Source organism: Elephas maximus, chromosome 8 (assembly GCF_024166365.1).
Source record: "Elephas maximus indicus isolate mEleMax1 chromosome 8, mEleMax1 primary haplotype, whole genome shotgun sequence".
Classification (NCBI taxonomy): domain Eukaryota; kingdom Metazoa; phylum Chordata; class Mammalia; order Proboscidea; family Elephantidae; genus Elephas; species Elephas maximus.
Window position 1 is genome coordinate 18891811 of NC_064826.1, and position 22855 is coordinate 18914665.

General features: G+C 40.5%; 1 long non-coding RNA gene across 1 annotated transcript in view; it reads left to right on the forward strand.

Annotated features, from left to right (window-relative positions):
- LOC126081414 (uncharacterized) overlaps nucleotides 1-22855 on the forward strand; it is a 177342-nt gene that overhangs the window by 63523 nt on the left and 90964 nt on the right. The window contains exon 3 of the long non-coding RNA XR_007518389.1: nucleotides 1009-21270. This is a non-coding gene — a long non-coding RNA (uncharacterized LOC126081414). The remainder of the gene's footprint in view (nucleotides 1-1008; nucleotides 21271-22855) is intronic.

Genomic DNA, 22855 nt, shown 5'->3' on the forward strand with positions numbered 1-22855 from the left:
CAGGTGTTTTTGAGTTTGTCCGGGAGAAGGCTGATGGCAGCTTGGGCTGGGATGGTGGTGATGGTGGAGGAGATGGGAGGGCATTTGACTGGAGAGATTATTTTGTAGACCAGTGGCATCTAGATAGTGATGGAAGCCATCAGCTTGCTCCGATACATGCACCCAACAATCTTAGGTTGCTAGTTTAGGTTGATCTTTAACCTGACTGTAAAGTACCTGTGCCTGGGACTTACTGGCTTTCAGTAAATATTTGTTGACCAAAGAAATGTGAATACGTTGTCCAAGCTGGAACATGTGTTCTGGTGCCTGACATTATATTGTTCATAGAAGATGAATGCATAGGCATTATGCTTTATGTATCAATTTCTCGTGAGCTCTGTTAGCATGAATATTGATAAATCAGATCATTCCTGTAAATTTAATGAGATTGATTTTTGGAGGCATTTAGTTTGGACCCCCCAAGATAAATATCACCTAGGGGGGACTTTCTGAACAACTGCCTTTCCTAGGTGGCTCTCTTTTTTGACAAATGCTTTTCCTTCATAATTTTTTAAAAAATGTAAGTAAATCTCTAATAGTGCCATCCATCAATTGTTTCTATCTTTAGAACAGCAATTATTTCACCCAGTGGGCAGAAGGTACTAAACACCTAAGAAAAGAACTTCAGAGGGAGCGTAGTTGGAAAAGGCATATTAAATGTGGAGGAACTCAGAGTTCAGGAGGATCTTATTCTAAGTTGTTTTCCATCGCATCTAACACTTTATTGTGGCGTTTTGATTTCTTTTGAAGATACAGGGTATTTGTTTATCAAATCTCTTAATGTGTATATATGTATAGCCGATGCTTAATGGTTCTATCTAGGAACTTATATTGACAGTTAAAATAACTGACTAGAAAAGTTTAATGAAGCCCTTTTGCTACTCTTGGGTTTAGAAGATACGGAACAGTGATGTCAGATGTGTGCATTTGTGACTGCTCCACTCATGGTATTTTCCTCGTCTTTTGCAGGAGAAAAATGGAGGAAACGGAACTATTTTTAATGGAACAGCATAAACCTCTGCACAGGTAATGGAAATGAGCAAGGGCTGTAGAATACATTTATTAAATGAGTTAATATTTGTAAAGTGCTTAGAACAGTGCCTGGCACATAGTAAATGCTATATACGTGTTTGGTATTATTGTTATTAATAGTAAATTTTTTTTAAAAGTACCTGAGCCCAAGACAAACCAATCATACAAACAAAAAATACCCAACAAAACCAAAACCTTTGCTTCTAAAACAAGTGTGAACATCATTGGTGAGCTCTGACATGACCTCCACTTGGTCCGGGACAGAGATTTTAAGGAACTTACTTTCTTTTGTCCATGACCATCCTAAGTCAAGGCCATTCACGGTGACCGTATAAGTGTCATATTTTAACAAGATAAGCTTTTTAAACAATTTTTAACAAGATATGCTTCTTTGAAATTCTTGAAGAAATAGTTCCTTGTCATTTGGGAGGATGGAGCACAGCTTAGTTTATAGGTAGCCATTGAAATGGCTTGTGGATAGTTACAAAAGTTAGAGAAGAGTCGTTATAAACAGCGTTCCTGTTTTCTGACAATGGCAGCGGTAACTTGGAGTAAGAAGCTCCAAACTCCGGAAGGACCTGGGCACTAGCTTTGTGTTGATGAAGCTGTTCGTGGTACTGAGACCTACTGAGACATTCAGCAAACACTTGTGCCTACCATGTGCCAGGTACTCTGCTTGGTGTTGAGATCGTACAGTTGAGCGTGTTACCTTTCTCTTCACAGCACCCTCACCTCTCTGGATATGTACCAATTCTTTTGTACTTTCTACCTCTCCAAGAAGAGACATGGGCCCCCTGCCCAGGCTGACATATAGATCCCACCTTCCCTCCTTCTTCGGCTTTTCTGTCTCCTTCAACATAGCACGCTGGGGAGTATGCTGGGAACGGGGCCCACAGCCTGACTGGGCAGAGTTACACGTTTCTCTAGACGGCATTCATGAGGTGTCTTCTCCCTCCCTCTCTCCCCCGCCCCAACCACGACATCTGTTTCACAATTTACATAGCTTACTTTGAACACCGTGTTGTTTTATGTTTTGCCATATTTCCCTTCTGGGATTTTGGGATATTGCCTTTGGAAGTTACTTTTCCACTTGGAGGTGTTGCGGCTGACATTACTAACTTGGGAGAGATGTGTTCTGGTGGTACGCGCAATAGGGTGGCTTTCAAACCTTTTGATTGCAACCCACAGTAGGAAATACATGTTACAGTATGACTCAGTGCACACGTTTGCATATGTTGGTATATGGTTTCCTGAAATACCTTTGCTGTGTGTGAATTGGGATAGAATTTTCCAATCTATTGTTTTTTGTTTTTTTCTTTTCTCTTCTCTCATTTTTCTTCCTCTCCTCTTTAAGGCTGGTCATAACCCACAAAATAGATTTCATAATCTATTAGTGCGTCGTACCTTGACAATCCTGCAGTATTTTTGGTAGGGGTGCTTGTTTCTTGTCTTTTTCTCCTTATTCTCTACTAATGTGCACAAGTCCCTCTTACCCCGAAGACCCTCACACTCACCTTTACTTCGTGTGTGAAACTCTCTGCTGCTTTTTGTAACTCAGCTACAGTTTATTTTCTCACGTATCATTCACTACTTTCTTTTTGTTTGAACTTTGACATTCTCCTCCTGACCAATAGCCAAGAATCATTTTGTTTACTAATTTAAATGAAATAGATACCTCTGTATTGCTATATCTTTCATATTAAATAGGATTGTCAAAAGGCAAGGCCCTATCAGTAACACACTTATTTTTCATTTGTTAACTCTTAGGCTTGTTTGGATTCCCGTATTTATTTCTCAAAGCATAAGTATTCTGAGCATCTAATCTGACAAAATTTATTCCCTTGAATGACTCAGGGATAACACAGTTATAGAAATGGTGAGATCTTCTGTACCTTGCTCTCTTTTTGGTTGATGCCATGGGCTGCAAAGAGACCTCTGCTGGCCCTAATCGGTATTGCATTGTTTTTCTCTCCTGAAGCCTATCGTAGCGTCATTTTTAGGACCTTAAACTTTCACAGTAGATGCTTGAACTTGGATGTGGGAATGTACTGAAGTCATCCGCCTAATATTCAGAATCACCTTAGGATTTTCAGCTCAGCGCATAATGAACTAAGACATATTCAGACCGTTTTGCCAAATTCAAGGAACTAAGAGCGAATAGGGGAAAAGGAATTCCTGGTAAAACCTAGTTCCTTACCTTCATGTCTGTTTTTGGGGCCTACAAAATGATTGGTTTATAAAATACTCATCGGCCTGGATCCATTTAAAACTTCTGGACATGGTAATTCACTCTTCCAAGACACTTAAGAACTTCTTTTTTAAATGGTGTAGGTTTACAGTGTGGTTTGTTATATGAGAGGCGCGTTTGGCTCTAGTTGTAAATCTAGTGCTGGAATTACAAAAATATAAAATCTATTGCTTATTTACTTTGAAGCCCTAGTCAGAATATTCTAGTAACTTCTTTTCAATACTTGTTTTAGCAAAATTCTCACTGGTTTCAGAGGCACATTTTATCTATAAAGGAATTGTAATTTTATATTTCTAGGATTAGTAAGTGTGTGCAGCAGTCTTAAAGATTGTAATGTGCAAAATGATTCTCAACAGAACTAAAGCTATCTTCATCTATCTTTCATGAATATTTCTTAGGTTTCTAGGCAGTAAAGTCAGACTATATCCCCATTTTCTGTTTTTAAAAGATCTTATTAAGTAGTCATAGAAGTTTCTGAATATTTTAAATGGTTGAAGCCAAGCTAGAGTTGTTCATTTGGTTGTCTTTGAGTATATTCTAATTTCAGTCATGACTAATGAAGCCTTCCTGTATGGTTCTGAATGTAGCAGATTTGCTGAAATTTTAGCCAAATACAGTATTCATATTACAGACGAACATGTTGCTGTATTTTACAATTATTTTAAATGCCATATAGCACCATTTGGGTTATTTTGTGTTGTATCTGGGTTCTGAAAGTATCGTGAGAAGAGAATAAAGCAGACTTTGATAGCTAGGAGACGTCGAGTTGTATCTATCAAAATTCTCTGAAAAGAATCTTTAGGATTCTGTTTTTGTTTTCCTCCTTTTTACTTTCCACAACTATTTTTTAAATCGGTGATAAAGTGGGCTTTTTTTCCCTGTCGAATAAATAGAACACACACAGTAATAAAAAATTTTCTGATATTTTCATCTTAATCTTAAATTAAGGGACATTAACTCCTTCCTGGACATCTGTTTCATATAGGTATTCTTCCTTCTTTTGCTCAGTAATTACTGTGATGATAAGTTGCATCACTCCAGTATTCTGTAGCCTTGTCATAGTTATCTAGTGCTGCTATAACAGAAACACCCAAGTGGATGGCTTTAAATACAAAACCAAACTCGTTGCTATGGAGTCGATCCCGACTCATAGTCCGATGGCTTTAACAAAGAGAAATTTATTCCCTCACAGCCTAGGAGGCTAGAAGTCCAAAGTCAGGGCACCAGCTCCAGGGGAAGGCTTTCTGTCTCTGTTGGCCCTGGCCGAGGAGCTTCTCAGTGCAGGGATTTGGGGTCCAAAGGATGCAGTATGCTCCTGGTGCTTCTTTCTTGGTGGTATGAGGTCCCCCTGTGTCTCTGCTCCCTTTTACATCTCAAAAGAGATTGACTTAAACACAACATAATCTTGTAGATTGAATCCTGCCTCATTAACATAACTGCCGCTAATCCCCCCTCATTAACATCATAGAGGTACAACACCTAAGAAAAGCACAACACATGACAAAATGGTGGACAGTCACACAATACTGGGAATCATGGCCTAGCCAGGTTGACATAAATTTTGGGGGAACACAATTCAACCCATGACAAGCCTCATGCATTTATAACACTGGGGCCAGGACACAACTAGTGCATCATCTCTGCATGGAGAAGAAAAGTCCAGGGTGCTTCAGGGCTGCTTGTCTGGCAGTCATGTCATTTCAAGGCAGTTGAACTCCTGTCCTAGGAAAATGCCAGAGAGGCTAGGCTGGTCCAGATCCAGGTCCAGAACCCCAGACAAACTGAGAAAAAAACAAAAAAGGGAATAGTCATAGACCTATACAAAATCCTGTCTGAGAAAATCTTAGCAAGTGGTTCCTGTATCAGAGCCATGAAGATAGTTCTTTTCTGACTTCTCCCAAGATGGCGGCATGGTTTGGTTTCCACATTACCATCACCACTGAAACCATTCCATCTTGGGTCTTATATTTGCCACTACAGTTAATACCTTCTATTTTCATTCTCTTCTCTCTTGCCTCTTGAGACACCCTACTGTTTGTTCTCAAACCTCTCTGATGACTTCTCCCAACTAACTTTATGTCGTTGTTGTTGTTAGGTACCATCAAGTCGATTCCATTGTAGCAACCCCATGTGACAGAACAGAACTGGCCTATAGGGTTTTGTGTTTTTGTTTTTTTAGGCTATATGTGTACAGGGACAGATCACCAGGTCTTTTCTCCTGTGGAGCCACTGGGTGGGTTCAAACCGCCAACCTTTCAGTTAACAGCCAAGTGTTTGGCCATTGGGCCACGAGCCATGGGTCTTTCTTTTGTCCCATTCCATTCTTGGATGAACTCACGGTATTAGCACAACATAGGCACAGTCACGAGCTTAACGGTAGTATTAGGTTTCAAATAAGTATTTCAAAGCCCACTTCATTTGAATCCCTAATTTTGAAAAAGAAATCATGAAAAGAGCCTTTAACTAAAAGATTGGTTTTTGGAAGAAATTCTATAAATGAATTTCACCCTGTTTCCTAACCTATTCTTGTTTACTCCTAGCGCATGGTACATGACGGGAAACGGGTGGAAAACCCAGGAGTGTGTTAGCCCCTTTAGCCAACAGCTTTTTGAGCATGCCCCCCCAGTGCTGTCAAGTCCATTCCAACTCCTAGTGGTCATGCAGGACAGAGTTGAACTGCCCACAGGGTTTCCAAGACTGTAAATCTTTATGGAAGCAGACTGCCACATCTTTCTCCCAGCGGGTTTGAACTGCTGACCTTTCAGTTAGCAGCCAAGCGCCTTTAACCACTGCGCCACCAGGGCTCCTTTTGAGAGTATACAGGGGGAGCTAAATCCTTGCAACCTGCTGGGACTCCTTATAAGCATCCGACTTAGTGTCATAGGACAAGACTGTAGTACCTTTAGAGAACGGCAGAATTGAAAAGGATATTATTGATGATTCCAGGGAGCAAATTATAGCCGAAATATAATCAGTATTGGAGAACGTAAAATACTATATTTGAATTTAATAGCCCCCAAACAAGAGCAGCATGTATTTTTGAAAAATATTTTATCCTTTTGAATCATTTTTGGTAATTTTTCTTTGTGCATTTTCTGAGAGGGAAACTAAAGTGAAAAGAAAACTGTGCCCATCCTCAGGACGCCTAGAGTGATCACGAAAGGTGTGAGAAGTCACATCAGGTCGCCAGGCACGTCTTTTAAAAGTGGGAATAAAAGGAGAAAAAACAGTTAAAAAAAACAGATATGAAACCAAAGGTATGTTGTGGGTTTCTAGGCTTGAAGTTCGATGATTAACAATACTAAAGTCTAAGTATCTATGTTGTTGCCATGAAATTGTGTAAGTAAAATATTTGGTACATTGTAAGTCCTTAATAAATAGTAGCTACTATTTTTTTCACCATAATTTTTACTGTGTATTGAAGATGTAATTGAAGATGTAATAGGCAGCACACTCAGTAAATTCTTTGAATTGTGTGTCTTACTATTAGGGGTAGATTTGTTTTATCTATCCTGTATTCTTTCACGATAATTTATATGACAAAACAACGTCAGTAACATTTATTGCATGTTTCTTACGTGCTAAGCACTGAGTGAAGAGCATGAGGTTAGTAGCACCATTATCTCAGCTTTACAGAATGTACGTAAGCAAGCTGAGTTCAGTTAATGCATGAAGAAACAATTACATATCCAGTCCGGACTCGAACTAGGATTGTAGTCTCATCAGGGTCATATGCTAATTGGCTCCCAGTAATGCCACAGCAATACTTAAAACTTTAAAAAGCTTCTGGCTTTACGTTATTGATTAGCTGTAATAGCCACAGAGGAAAATACAACTCATTGAAAGGGGAAGTCTTAAAGGACTAAACAATAACTTGGGTTTTCCTAAGTTTGGAGCATTATTTTAATAATCTGATGTTAATTTTTTTTTTAAGTAAATTTTTGCAATTTACTATCTACTGTTTATTCCTTAGGGGCAGAATAAGTGTTTAAAAAAAAAACACACACATTCAAAGTAGAATTCCCAATTTAAAATATCCGTAATCGGCCAGATTCTTATATTTCCTGAATATTTGCCTTCTCAATTGTACACAGTACATCTTGCTCTTTCAGTAGGAAATGGACCTTTTAGGCAGACAGATTCTAAGGACTTCGGTATTTCAGGTATGTCTACATTATTTATTGGAAAAAATAAACCTAGCCCCCTTTGGTTGAGGGGGCAAATAAATGTATATTGACTACCAATTTTCAATTTACCACCTTAGTGAAAGGGATCATTAGGGTGGGTAATCAGAAGATTTCTTTTTACAGTGGTTTAATGTTTTTTGCTTTGGATTCTTTGTTTTCTGGAGTGCACAGCAGCTGGCAGTGGATTTGAAGGTGGCCCAATCTCCCTATAATTTAAAATAGGGCGCAAATACTGCCCCAAATGTAGAATTGACATTAGGGAGTTTATTACATCTCCATTAAAGATTCACATTGATTTGCTTGTTCTAAGAAAAACTCTGAATGTCCAGGGCAAAGCAGGCACTTAATACTTGAGTTTACCTTGGCAAGCCCTCTTGCCTTCCCTCCTCCACTGTTCCCATCCTTTCACTATTGTTATTATTTTTGGTAAAATTGGTATGAGATTAAGGATATTTGAAGGGGGAAATAAGTCACAAAATAATTTAATTTAACCATTTAATCCAGGAGTTGGAAGGAAGGTTAAAGGGCATTTATCTTAACCTTTTCCATTTCCGGAAACCCTGGTGGTATAGTGGTTAAGAGCCACGGCTGCTAACCAAAAGGTCAGCAGTTCAAATCCACCGGGAGCTCCTTGGAAACCCTATGGGGCAGTTCTACTCTGTCCTGTAGGGTTGCTGTAAGTCGGAATCAACTCGACCGAGTGCGTTTGGTTTGGTTTTGGGTTTCAATTTCCAGATTAGGAAACTGAGTCTCAGAGAGGTGATGGGCCTTTCACAAGTCCACACAGCACTATTAAAGGGCAAAACTCATAAAGACAAGTAGATAGTCCTTATTCAGCCAGAAGTTTTAATAACTTTCAAAAACAAATGTTAGACCTCAGTCTTTTTTTTTTTTTTTTTTCTTAAACACACGACTTAGAAGGTGTTTGTAGCAAAATGTATTGGCAAATAAAGCCTCCTCATACCCAGGTCACTGGTTTTTCCACTCTGCTGAACCAAGGGCAGCCTGACATGGACCGACGGGCAAAGAAGAGAGACGCCCAATCTGTGCCCAGTGACAATGTAGATTTTATGGGATAATTTCAAAACCTAGATTCACTTCCTTCTCTAACAATAGTTGGCTCCCTGAGAAGTTCCGTGTCTCTCAGCTCTGCGTACCCCTGTTCAGTTCAGAAAACCTCTCCCCTGATTCCTATATTCTAAGGTCTCAGCCAGACTCCCTCAATAGGCAACATGCTGCTGTCTAGAAGGTTATTACCACGTTATTTTTTTTGCTGGTTTAGATGCAGTTTTAGTGTTGGTCGTTAACTTTTATATTAGTGTGTGTGCTAGCAGAGGCGACAGTTTTACATTTGCTTCTTACCCCCAGGCCGTTTACTTTTTCAGTTTAAAAAATCTAATTTCCACCCAGATACTGATACTCTACCAGGTGACTGTCTTGACAGTGGATACTCTTCAGTCCAAGGGCAGTTAATGCAGGAGGGTAAACGGGGCATGGAAAATGAACATCACCACCCAGAAAGTCCCCCTCTGACATACCACTACTGAAAAGTGTCATATTGGTGAAGTGCAGACATCACTACTCGCTTATCCAAAAGCTGTATCTTTCTGAGAAGCTCATTAACTAGCTAGACTGGGAGATACTTGAATCATTTTTTTTTTAACTATTTTTTTTTTAACACAAAACGGACCCCAATCTACAGCCAGTGGTGTTAGTTTTACACGTAATGAATACTTGATAGAATTTAAGCAGTTTAATCTGACCTGAAAAAGAAATAGCATTAACCTGAAAATCACTATAGCACTAAAAAGTAAAACCATGTTCCCTGCTTCTCATAAAAAAAAAAAATAAAAATTTATTTATTTATTTTTTTTCATAGGACAGCTTAAATGGCATATCTGCAGACAGTATCATCCAATGAGAAATTGTATTTTGATAGCACTCTACCTTAATGTATTTTTTAAGGGAGAATGTGAAACTATCATCTTAATTTTAATAGGCTACTTAGAAAATGTGGATATAAGCCAAGTGTGCTAAAACACCGTCACAGTCTATTTAAGCCAGAAAAATTCAGATTTTGGCTTAGTTATCTAAGTCTTTCATTGTATTTTGAAAGAATCCTGAGTTGTTCCAGTAATTTAATTCTCTACATCATTACAATGCCCAATATATCATTTGTTTTTGTTTTTCCTTTTTTTTTAATTTGGAAGCTGTTATCTCTGTTTGGCCTTTTGGTTTGTTCTTGTCCGTCCCTCTCCTTTCAGTATGCTGAGCACAAACATCCTTTTTGTTTGGATGTTATTTTTAAAAGATCCTTTTGTGAGTAAAGTGTCAAATTATGCCGCCAAAGTGTAGTAGTCAGATGAAGTTCTTAGTATTGTTTTCCTTTGATGAAAGGACTTACTTCCAGGGGCCATTTTAACTCAGTATATGTAAGAGGAGAGCCCTGGTGGCGCCGTGGTTAAGCACTCAGCTGCCAACCGAAAGGTCAGCGGTTTGAACCCACCGGCTGCTCCGAGGGAGAAAGATGTGGCAGCAGGGGCAGATTTTCCAGTAGGCAAGGTACTTTCCTTACGTTACTTACCTGATTATCTATAGTGAACAATTTCACATGGGTCTCACCACATCATATGGGGAAACATATGAACCACACCAGATGATGTGGTGAAACCCATGTGAAATTGTTCACTACAGATTAGTAAGTAAGCACAAGTAAGCCCGTGCTTTGCTTACCTTGCTGACAGGGGCAGGGATCATAAATTTGAAAAAAGGCTTTGATTCTGTAGGAAGATGCACGGCTGTCAGCCAGGTGTCGGGCTTTCAGCAGGCCACAACTACTGAACTCCCATTTGTTTCTTGAACTTGACTGGAGAAAAAGTGGAGCTTTGCTTGTTTGCTACAGTGGGAGGGGAGACATCAGGGTGAGTGGCCCAGGTCAGGGTTTTTACATCATTACCAGCGAGGGTGGCCTGTGATTAGGTGCAGACTTGGTCTCTGGAGAGAAGGGGTGGTTCCTCAGTTAGAGATGTTCTCTAACGTAAGGGCTTCTTTGACTTTTAGTTGCCTGAGGGCAATAGCCAGAATGGGTAACCCCAGACCCACCAGAATACCCATCCCACAAAGCCCAGCTTCCAAGCTTTAGCCTCCATTTTGGCCCGCAAGATGTCAGACGCACATAACCCAGTGTGTGTACTCTTCGCATCTGAGCTGTGTGAGGGAGTATTTATAGTTGAACCTCAGAGCACGCACTTTCTTCAGCTGAAGACCAGGGAAAAATGTCTTTTGTTGTTGTTGCTGTGATAATGTCTTCCTTAATCAGTTTTTGAGCTTACCATATTTCAGAAACAAAGACAGTAACCCTCTTGAAAACTTGAAATACTTCTAATTGTAAGGGGCCTCAAGCCACCCTCAGCTAAGCGTAGGTAAAGCTTGATTTTGATCACTTTCAACACTCCATCTCTTCGTGGGTCCTAAGCCCATTAGTTTCCTTGTCCTTGTACTGCCTTTTTATTACACAGGACCCGGCCCCCTCCAATACACACACGCATACGCATGCGCACACACGCACACACACACGTGCACACACCACCACCACCACACCAAATTTCAGGAGGTTAAATGGTATAGTGAGAAAGGATTTTTGCCTTATTTTTTTTTAATGTTTATTTTCTTTTGTTTACCATTTAGAGGCCACACAATCTTGTGCAAGTTAAATAACTTTTGAGAGCCTCAGTTTTCTCCTTTTTAAATGGAGGTAATTGCTGTAAAGATTCAGAAAAATGCACACGAGATGTGTAGCACAGGACCTGATTCTTATAGATGCTTAACGAACGTTCCCATCTCCCTTCCTCAGCTAGGTCTGTCCTCACCAAGAAATTCCCCGGGGTCTTCACTCACCCTTATGGGATCCTTCTCATCAAAATTCACCAGTTCTAGGGTCCTTATTCCCGGACTTCACTAGAAGGATGACTTGGTAACCTCTTTTGAGCTAATTCCAGTGAAGGCTTTGGTGGTTGAAATCATTTCATGGTGTTTACTCACACAGTAAAGGAGGGTTCGTGGAGACAGAGGGCTGCAACGTGTGTCTAATACTGGGCAAGCCAAGGTGGGGGACTTTTTTGGGTGACATTTATCCTTCAAATAAAGAACTTTTTTTTTTTTTTTCATTTGTAAGAAATCAGGTACTCTTAAAAAAAAAGAGAGAGAGAGAGAGAAGAAATTCTGCCTGGATTTCTTTTTACATAATAGGGAAAACCAGGAATCATACACTACCTAAATCATTGGTTTTTAAACTTAGATGTGCGTGAGTTTGAAAAGCATACTGAGTCTCAGGAGCAGCACCCCAAGATTCTGATTTAGGAGGGCTTTGAAGGGGCCCACGCTTTGGGAAATAGTGGGCTAGACCTGTAAACTTAATCCACTCACACAACACAGCCCGCTTCACTTCAGTCAAATAACCAGTTAACTTGGAGTAGTTGCTGACTAGCAAGAATAAAGTCCATCAGTTCCAAATACCCATTACTTGACAATATTCAACCTGCTCACCATCATCGCTCTTCCAATGCTGCCAAGTAGAAATTACCCAATAAGTTGAATAACAAAACAAAAAGACAACAACGCAGACTGTGTGGTATGAAATGCACATTTGATGGGGCAATGCTGAGGAAAGTCTTCAGAAGAGAGCATTCCATCCCCAGGGCTATAAAATTAATAACGGAGTCAAGGTTCCCAGTGTAAAAACATTTCTGTCTCCACCGACATGCATCTTCCTGACAGCAGAGGAGGAGCAGAGGGCTTTCACTAATAGTTCCCAGACCCACATCTCTGGGACCTGGAGGAAGGGTGCTCCCTCTCTCTGTCTCTGTGGTTAGGCCTGTGTCTTTGGAAATGCCTGCCACTCCAGGCTGACAGAGGCCCATATGTTGACCATAAGGGCATAAAGCAAGATTCACTTAAGCCCGTCATCCAATAGGCTGTTTCTCCTCTGGTTGACTTACATGTTGTCATTAATGACACAGGTTTATTGAAGGAAGAAAAGAATGTTAAAGAGTGAATGTTAGAGACCGAACAATTATCTACTTGCAAGGTTACCCCTTCTTCCCGTTGTGATGTTGTTGTCAGGTGCCATGGTGATCCTGCGCATAACAAAACGAAACATCACAGGGTCCTGCACCATCTTCATAATAGTATGCTTGAGCCCATTGTGTCAGTCTATCTTGTTGATTGACGTTTTCCTCTTTTTTAATTTACCAAGGATGATGTCCTTCTCCATTGATTGGTCCCACCTGTGATAACATGTTCAAAGTAAGTGAGATGAAGTCTCACCCTCTTTGCTTCTAAGGAGCATTCTGGCCGTACTTGCTCCAAGACATATTTGTTTGTTCTTCTTGCTTTTTTTTTTTCTTGCAGAATATAAAGAATATATTCAACATTCTTCACCAATACCACAGTTTGAATGCATCAATTCTTTGTCAGTCTTCCTTTTTCGTTATCCTGCTTTCAGATGCATACAAGGTGGTTGAAAATAGCCTGGCTTGGGTCAGGAACACCTTAGTCCTCAAAGTGACATCTTTGCTTTTTAGCACTTTAAAGAGGTGCTTACAACAGACTTGCACAAGGCAATACATCGTTTGGGCATTTGATGGGCACTGAGTGTGTCGATCCTATCTATTAAAAAAAAAAAAAAAAACCCACTGCCTTCAGGTCATTTCTGACTCATAGCAACCCTGTAAATCATTACAGAAGCGGGCTGCCACGTCTTTCTCCCGTGGAATGGATGGTGGGTTCAAACTGCCAACCTTTGTCGAGTGCTTAACCACTGCGCAACCAGGGCTCCGATCCTATTTGTAGGGCTTGGTATATAGCATGAAGATAAGAGTGGGTAGGTTAGAGGAAAAAGGAAACTTCTGGCATATAATTCTTTCATTATTTTTCTGAAATAAGACAAAGCCTTTCGAAGGAAGATAATAGGACTTCACTTAGCACAGTGTACCTTTTGTCTGAGATGTCTTTGGATCTTGTTTGAAACCAGGAGAGTAACACAAGTGTGTGCAAAGAAAGAGGTACTCCAAGGTGCTGTGTGTCATCCAGACTACCAGAAATCAATATGGCAACAGGATTCACTGGTTTGTGGAGATAATACATGGGAGATGTGTCAGAAAGGGTTGGCTATTACTAAAAGTTTAAGTGCCAGCCCTGAGAATGAATTCCTTCTTCCTTTTAAATAAATAAAGAGTTAAAAACCCTTACAGAAGAGTAAACCTCCACTCAGTTGCATTCTTGTATGTTTTCTGGAGACAGAAGAAGGGGGTGGAGTTGGAAATAACCTGCTGGGAAGTGTGTTCAGGATGCACCAGGGTATCAAGTGGATAAGAGGCTGAATATCCGGAGCAGGCTATGGTTTGAGCTCTTACTGCAGGAGAATTAGGAGAGGCAGCAAAGCAATGGGGTTAGTATCAATAGCCTTTAGGGCCCAGTGCCCTGTATGTTTCTTCCCTCTTTCTTCCCAGTGTCAGTCTTACCACCAGTGCAGATGACTATGGCATTAACTGGTGAAGGCTACTAAACAGCCAAGGGTGTGGGCTCAGCGTCCACAGTTCCTGGGTTCAGGCACTGGCTCCTAGGCAGCTGGCTTCATTCCTTAAGTTCTTCATCTGTGAAACAGGGATGATGTTACCATCTGCCTTTATGGGATTATTGTGAGGATCAAATGAGATAATGACATGGAAGGTGCATAGAACACCCTCAGGCACACAATAAGCACTTAGTAAATGGAGCCCTCGTGGTGCAGTGGTTAAGAGCTCCGCTGCTAACCAAAAGATGGGCAGTTGGAATCCACCAGCCGCTGCTTAAAAGCCTTATGGGGCAGTCCTACTCTGTCCTGTAGGGATGCTGTGAGTCGGAATTGACTCAGCAGCAACGGGTTTGGTTTATTATTATGTGACCCTATTTAGTGGTTTTTTTTCTCACTCCAGATTTCATCATCTCTTTGCACCCTAAGGAGGAGAATAGACACTAAGCTGGGTGAATGAGTGAATAATGGTTTGCATGGTATCTTTGGAGATTGTTGATTGATTAGTAATGTAAATGCATCTTAGTTTGTGGGTTAGTTTCCAGGATAAGAACAAATAGGCATGGCACTGATTAAATTAAATCCCCTCACCACCCACCTCATTTCAAATACGCTTTTTAATCTTTCCTAATAGACCATTGACTTTCAAACTCCGAGCATTTTGTCTCACGTATACTTGAAATGTAATGGCTTTGCCTGATGAGAAGCATTATATTTTTTAAGGACTGGAAAACACCACTCAGGAAATATTTATTAAAAAACTACTAAATTTTCCAGTTAAGCAGGTTTTTAGAAGTATTAGCTCTTCATGAAGGTATTTAAAATCTCTTTTTCTCTGTGCTGACCTGGTATTATAATTTTTTTATTAGGATTACCTAGCGGCACTTTAAATTCATTTCCGATTTTAAATCTCAAGGTAATATCTTTATTTATTTTGCTTTAGTTTAAATATATCATCTGAAACTTATGTATATGTAGCAAGCTAATGGCAACTGGCAAAAGTGAAATCATGGCAAGAGGTCTTAAAAATCAAGATGACCTCATTCACTTAAAATGCATATCTTGATAAAATTATGTGTTACTAAAATAACCTGGAACTTGCAAATATGCTAAGGGTATTGTTACAAAGAGATACAAGTAGAGATTATAGTTTTTATGTTAGGGATCACGCAAGCCAAATATGTAGCAAAATTCCTAAGTTTAGTGTAATAAGCAGCATCGGGGATATGACTGGACATGACTTTATTTTATGGATGCCCCACTTTGGGACACAAAGGCATACACAGAATAAAATGATAAAGTAAAAATAAAAAAATAAATCAAGAGCTGAGAAAATGTAAAATAGGGCCCTTGGGTTTTGGCAGTGTTGCCTCTGTAACCACCACGGGACATAAGTAAGCAGGTCCAGGTAAGGAGGGACTTGTGTCCTCTTTGGGGAGAAAGATGTGGCAGTCTGCTTCCGTAAAGATTTACAGCTTCGGAAACCCATGGGACAGTTCTACTTTGACCTGTAGGGTCGCTATGAGTCGGCAATGGGTTGGGTTGGGTTGGGTGCGTCCTCTTGCCCACCGCGTCAACCAAGGCTGCTCTGCTCTCATCTTGGAGTAAGTATAGTGGACTTTCACCCAAGATTTCATTTGGGGCAATAAAGGGGTTCCAGGGCTATCGTCCGGTTTAAGAACCACTTCCCTCACCACAGATCCAAAGTTTACCTATTAGGCAAAGTACTTGGAGGACCGAAGACTAGATCAGCTCACAGTAAAAAGTTAAAGGTGTAAAGTCTGCTTCCTCGGAGCCCTGCAGGTGTTAGGCTATCACAGTGTGGAATCATCCTGAAGCAGAGGGGAGTGTTTGGAAGAACTTGCTGGTAAACATGCTGTCTGCTCAGTTAAGCTTTCCTCAGCCAGAAAGTTCCCTTAGGAACTTCATGCGTATTGGAGGAAATGATAACACCTTTTTTTTTTTTTAATCAAACTAAAAACCAATTTTCATACTTATTAGTGATGTTCAAATAACATTTTTCTATTTGTATCATAATAAGGGGGTGACCCCCAGCACTTTGAACTGCTGGTAAACTGGTTAAAATGGAGAACAGATGATGGAAAACTATCGTAAATTTTCTGAGAACTCACAGAATCTTAGGCTGGATAAAGAAGGAACGAGAATAAGAAACATAGAAAGATGATGGCATTTTAAATGTATTTCTGACAGTATCAGTTTCCTTTTTTTTTTTTTAATCCTTCATGTCCCTAGGATAAAGTGGTGAAGGCAGGCATATGAAGCCACACAAGGTCTTCCTTGGAGAATGCATTGCCGTTAGATGTAGACACCTGAGTTTGTGTATTTATGTACTTCTGAAATTGGCAAAGAAAACTGTCCTAAGGCCCTTGATGCTGTGCCAGGAACATAGTAAGCAGTCAGTAAACATTAGTCTCCTTTCTTCCTCATTTTCTCCTCTTGTTTTTAGCAGTGCGCTTTTTTTTTTTTTTTGGTTTCCCAGTTACAGCATCTTTTAAGTGAGTATTCACATTTGACCTCCAGTACTTCCTTTTTCCAGTTTCTGCAGCTTGGACTTTTCTCTCTTAGTGGAGTGATGAAGAAGTGGGTGGGTGGGGGAGACCAGGCAAATCTAGACTGGCTCGCCCTTTCCCTGGAGTTAGGGCCACGGGCTGTTCTGTCCCTCTGCGACTCTAAGAAAAAGATGAGGCTTTTGTGTTCTTGTTGCTCCTGGTTTCAGCATTAATCATTAACAAAATAATTGAATCATTAAGGAAGATGGAAGCAGCTATGATCAGCTGTTCAATTCCATGACTGCAACAGTAGTCCTCAAACTTGAAAGTATTTAAGAATTTCCTACCCATTGCTGTTGAGTCGATTCCGACTCATAAGGATTCTATAGGACAAAGTAGAACTGCCCCATAGAGTTGCCAAGGAGCAGCTGGTGGATTTGAAGTGCCAGCCTTTTGGTTAGCAGCCGTAGGTCTTAACCACTAGGCCACCAGGGCTATTAAAATGCAGGTGACTGGGCCCCACCCCAGAGATTCTGAGTCCAACCTTAGATAATTCTACTGCAGATGGACCAAGGACCCTATTTTGAAAACCTCTAATTCTAGAACAGTATTGCCCTATTCTTGGTTTTAGTATCTTGATTGATTACCACTGTAGCACAAAGATGAATTTTTTACCTCTGCCTGGTAGAGTTTGCCACCCACAGGGAGCCCCAGAACCCTGGCTCAGGATTCTTGGCTTAAGAATGCATGGACCATGCCTATACCTATGCCTGACTCTCAGGTGGTGGTATAACAGGAATAAGCTTTGGCAGTGGTGTGAGACTCACTTGTAAATTGCCAGTGGCGATATAATCATTCTTTCTTCACTGGCATTGCCTAGTGGAGGAGTCAGATCTCACTGTGGGTTGTTCTCCCCATGGTTTCTGTCGTGGCGGGAAGGAGGCTGCAGAACAACGGACCGTCTCTGGTTTTGACTCACTCAGGGGTAGTGTGTCTGCTGTCTTTCTGAGATAGGATATTAGAGGCTTGCCCCAAAGTGGCAAATCAGACTTCCACACGCATTGCCACACCTAGCCAATAGCTTGCTCAGGATGTGTATATTACGATGCGAGTTTCATTCATCAGGGGATTTTAGGCTCCAAGAACAAACAGCCTTTGAATCTTGGGTGACTCCTGGGCCGTGGACTTTGCATTGACTCCACCATAAAAACGAGTAGGGGCATCTGACTTCTAGAAGAATTGGTGGTAATCCAGGTAAGGATAAACTGGGGACATCATTCCTGGTTTTTTTAACCGCCCCCCCCCCTTTGGGTGGGTTTGGATTTCTAGACAAAATAAATCTTCTCTTTGAAAAGAACTCAAATATTTCTCTTAAGTTTTTCCCTCTGAATTGCTTTATAGCGTTACGTTTCCACACAAACTCCATCCTCTTCAGACACAGTTTCATTTTCAAAATTTAAAGTAGAGGATTCCATTTTTCTTTCTGTGCATGAAAAATTTTAAAGGAAATAGCCATAGTTGTTTAAGATTCTAGTTACATGTAGATTCCTGGTTTAGAACTGAGGTCTTAGGTTTTCAGGAAGTGTGCTATAAAAGCGGGAGCAAGGGGAGTCTGTGTTTGCATTTGAGTTATGAGACAGTGATTGTTAAATATGTGCCAGACTTTTGTCTCTGTTAGAAGCCAGTTTTTCAGACATACTGTTTAATCTGTTCTGAGTGAAGAAGGTTTGAGTTTCTCTCTCTGCCACTTCTCTCTTGATCTGTTTTCTAATGGTAGAATCAGCTCGGCTTCTCTCCTGAGGCATGTGGTTAGCCTGTGTACATTCACTGCGGTGGTATTTTTCTTGAAGAAGTGACTAAGGCTTCTTGGATGAATTCTCTCTTTGAAAGAGGTGGTAGAATTGCATCAGAAAGACATTTACAGTAAATGGCTCCCCCCCTTCCTGTAATGACCACATGTGAAAGAATGCATTGATTCTTGTTTTGAGGAAATGAGAGTTGTAGGGTTCTGTGTAAAAACTCCCTTTTTATCATTAATCAACCAGATTTGAATGCTAAAAATTCTGAAATCAGAATCACTTTGTGCTAGCTAAACGAATGTCGCCAAGATACAGCTTTTTCAATCCGTATTATCTGTGGAGGAACCAATTATCTTGAATTTAGGAAGACGAAACAGCGTTGAATATGGCTACAGTTAATGGCATAAGCCTAAATTAATTTCTTCATAGTCGTTTTCCATGTTAAATTAATAGATTTCCTAAGATGGTGATTTGTCCTTCCAAATTTGATTCTCAGTGTGACAGAACATGATGGCTGGGAGGAAACACCGCGAGGTCATCTAGCCAGTGGTTCCCATGGGAACAGCACTGCCTTCTACGGGACATAGTGGAAATTTGTGAGAGTGTTGTGGTTGTAGGAAACCCTGGTGATGTAGTGGTTAAATGTGACAGCTACTAACCAGAAGGTCGGCAGTTCGAATCCACCAGGCGCTCCTTCGAAACTTGTATGGGGCAGTTCTACTGTGTCCTATTGGGTTGCTATGAATCGGAATCAACTTGATGGCAGTGGGTTTGGTTTCTTGGTTTGCTTTTGGTTGTAAGGAGCCCTGGTGGTGCAGTGGTTAAGCACTCAGCTGCTAAGCAAAAGGCTGGGGGTTCAAATCCAACAGCCACCCCGTGGGAGAAAAAACATGGCAGTCCGCTTCTGTAAAGATTTATAGCCTTGGAAACCCTGCAGGCCAGTTCTACTCTGTCTTGTAGAGTCGCTATGAGTCTGAATCTACTAGACCACAATGGGTTTTGGTTGCACAATGACTGGCATTTAATGAGTGGGAGTCAGAGATTTTTAGATGTTCCTCAGTGGAAAAGACAGAATAATTTGGTCTACATCCTACCTGACTTTCAACTTTCCTGCTGGATATTCATGCAGTGAAAAATCTGTTTGTAATTATCTGAACCTAGACCTAATATTTACATAATGGCACAAAGTAACTTTTGCATACTTTTAATATACATAGACTATGCTGAGGTCTACCTGTGCCTCCCCTTTTGTATGTTCCTGGCCTTTTAATATGGAAGCCTTCTGATATGACTTTTCCGAAACCCAACCTAATTCTTTGTTAGTAAGTCATAAGCATCTATTTCATTGTGTATATATGGTGAAAATGATGTATATATTGAAATGTGTATTCGTTTTATTATGAATTGCTTTTGTTAGTTTCTTGTTTATATTATAGTTGGGAGTTATGTTTGCTGTTTTAAAAATTTTATGTACATTAATTAACATTATCAATGAATTTTATTTCAGAATAGTAAATGGGCCATTTAGACTGCTTCGTAATAAAAAGAGGACTTTGGGTCCAGTAGGGGTTTGAACCAATGATGCAGCCCACCCCTCAACTTCCAGGAAGGACAGTATGCAAACCACTCAGAGGGGAGGAATGTTCATCTCCTTTATGAAGTTCTCCAGCTTTGTAAAGATTTCACGTGCACCTCATTAATATGTTTTAGTATCTTGAAGGCTTCTAATTAAGCTCGTTCTTCTTTATGATACTTTCCAACAGACTTCATCATGTCACTCTAAAACTACAACCTTAGGTTTCTTCCTTTCTATAAGAAAGGACAAACCAGGTGTTAAGAGAAGTTGACAGGTCATACTGTCAGCTAGCTGTGGAGGTAAAAACAGACTCAGGTTTTCTTGGGCAAAGGGACACTGTGTCACTGTCTCCTTCCAAACCAAAAACCAAACCCAGTGTCGTTGAGTCGATTCTGACTCACAGTGACCCTATAGGACAAAGTAGAACTGCCCCATAGAGTTTCCAAGGAGCACCTGGCAGATTTGAACTGCCGACCCTTTGGTTAGCAGCTGTAGCACTTAACCACTACGCCACCAGGGTTTCCACTGTCTCCTTACCATGAACGTATTCTACATGTGCCATTTTAAATTCCTAGCTGACTGCAGTGTAAAATATAACAAACCTTATGTAAAGCGTTGTCTACATCATAGAATTAAATAATCAAATAAGAATCACCTGTGAGGTCAGAGTGCCCAGTTACACCCATAGAAGTATCCACCCATGCTTGTTGCCTTGGATTCATGTTTTTAACTAGACCTGTGTCTTCGTTTGCTATTTCTTGTTTTGTTCTTGTCGTGTGGAGGTGATGATCTCTTCTCAAATATTTCTGAGGATACTAATAAAAATTTGGTTTTGTTTGTTTTTTAATATCTTTGCTCCCTTGAATTTTCTGTTTTTTCCAAGGTCTTTTTGTTATTGTTTGTCTTGGCTTTTCTCTTCCATTTTTCAGGCTTTCTTTAAATGTATATTTATCCTCAATTGTTTATTCATACTAAAAATGAAGCAGCATTAGACTGACAGAGGCTCTGTATGTGTGGGTGGGTCTCACCAATGGCAGGCTTCCCTCCCAGTGACACAGAGCCAGCCCTCATGTCGGGGAACCGCTGAGTGTCAGGGTGAAGAGGGCTTGACTCTGGGGTTTTCGTTAACTGCGCTAGCTGTTTACTTCTCACCACATTTTGTTTCATTTCTTTAGAGAATCATCTTCCATTTTTTATTTTTATTTTTTGCTAGGGGGACTACAAGATTTGTTCTTATAAAGACAGGAATGGAGTATAGAAGGACATGCTGCTGTTGTGACGTTGATGTTCAACTCATAGCAACCCCATGTGAGTAGAACTGCCCCCCGTAGTATTCCCTTGGCTGTAGTCTTTATGGGGGCAGATTGCCAGGTCTTTTTCCCACAGAGCTACTGGCTGGGTTTGAACAGCAGCCTTTCAGTTGGCAGCCTAGCACTTAACTGTCGTACCACCAGGGCTCCTTAGAGAAGGGAATGACTAACTGTTCCATATTCAGACTTTTCAATTGGTCTTTTTTTTCCTACCCTGTTTGTCACTTCTGGTCCCGTATTGTACTTGCTTCTTCTGAGTCTGGAGTTTTTCTGGGGTTTCACTGGGTAAGTCCATTTTCAACGCCCTCAGGGGCAGCCTCCTCAGAGAACCTTGGGCTATAGCTTTCTCTGCTAAACTTCACCCTTCAGGACTCCTCCACCATCTTCCTGACTTCTAGACATTTGTGAAAATCTCTTGGGCTCCTGATACTGTTTTTGTTGTGGTGGGTGTATATGCCTTTATATAACTTGAGTGGCTCTTGCATGTGCTCTGACTACCATGTTGAAATAGGAAGTCCTTTCATTTGTTAATTTGTCAGAAAGTATATCTGAGGAATGATAACAGAAATGCTGTTAACCAGGTGTTTAACTGGGAAAAAGATTAAATGGGGCACAATAACTGCAATGGGTTTTGAGGTTTGGGAAAACTAACCCTCAAAATTACTTGACTGGGGTGAAACAGTGAGTTTCCATTGTTATACAAAGATAGGCTTTCCAGCTGCGGAGCCTGCAGTCATTAATCAGAAAGCCTCTTAAGAGCTTTGCTGCTAGAAGAAAAGTTGCATCTTGTAAAACATCCAATTTAGTCATTAAAAAAATCTATAAAAGTAGTGATAGCTGTTCCTGATCTCAATACAAATATAAATGTGGATTGCTTGATTTTTAATCCCTTCCCTGCCCTTCTGCTTAGGAGTTCCTGAGAGAATCTCCTATCCCTTCACTTTGTTAACTTTTATTCCTTGGGGCATAGACCCTCTTCTTCTCCCCTTTCATCTAAGGAGCATCTCGTAAGAAAAAGCCTCCAAATTCTTATTAACCATTCCTTTGTCATATTTGTCTTGTAGTTCCTGAAAGTGTTCAGTAGATTCCGTTGAAGACAGGAAAAATGAGATGTTAACTAATTAGTCATTTAATTTCCCTGGACACAAGCAGTATGCAGTTGTGTTTCAGAAGAAACTCTGAATTGTTATTTTCAATTTGATATTTCTTTCATTTTACGTGGGGAAGAAAAAAAAATCAACGTCCCCATGAAAAATCACTGGAGATCCTCCCAAAGATCTTCCACAATTAGAGCTAGTGCTCTCATGTGAATGAACCTAAACCAGATTTTCACAGTCCTAGCCTGACCTCTAGTCCAATACTAGAGCCCCAAACCTACCCCTAGAAACTACAGAGGGTTACTGTTAGACATTAACTATTCTTTATGTAGTGGCTTAGAGGCAATCAAAGACAGTAAGGGTCCCCTGGTATCTGACCTCTGTAAGTGATGATCAGCTTAGAGCCTTCTAGACAGTTCTAGATCAAAGAACAGGCCCTCTGAGACCATGCCCCTGGAAAGAGATATGGAAAGTACTGAAAATCTC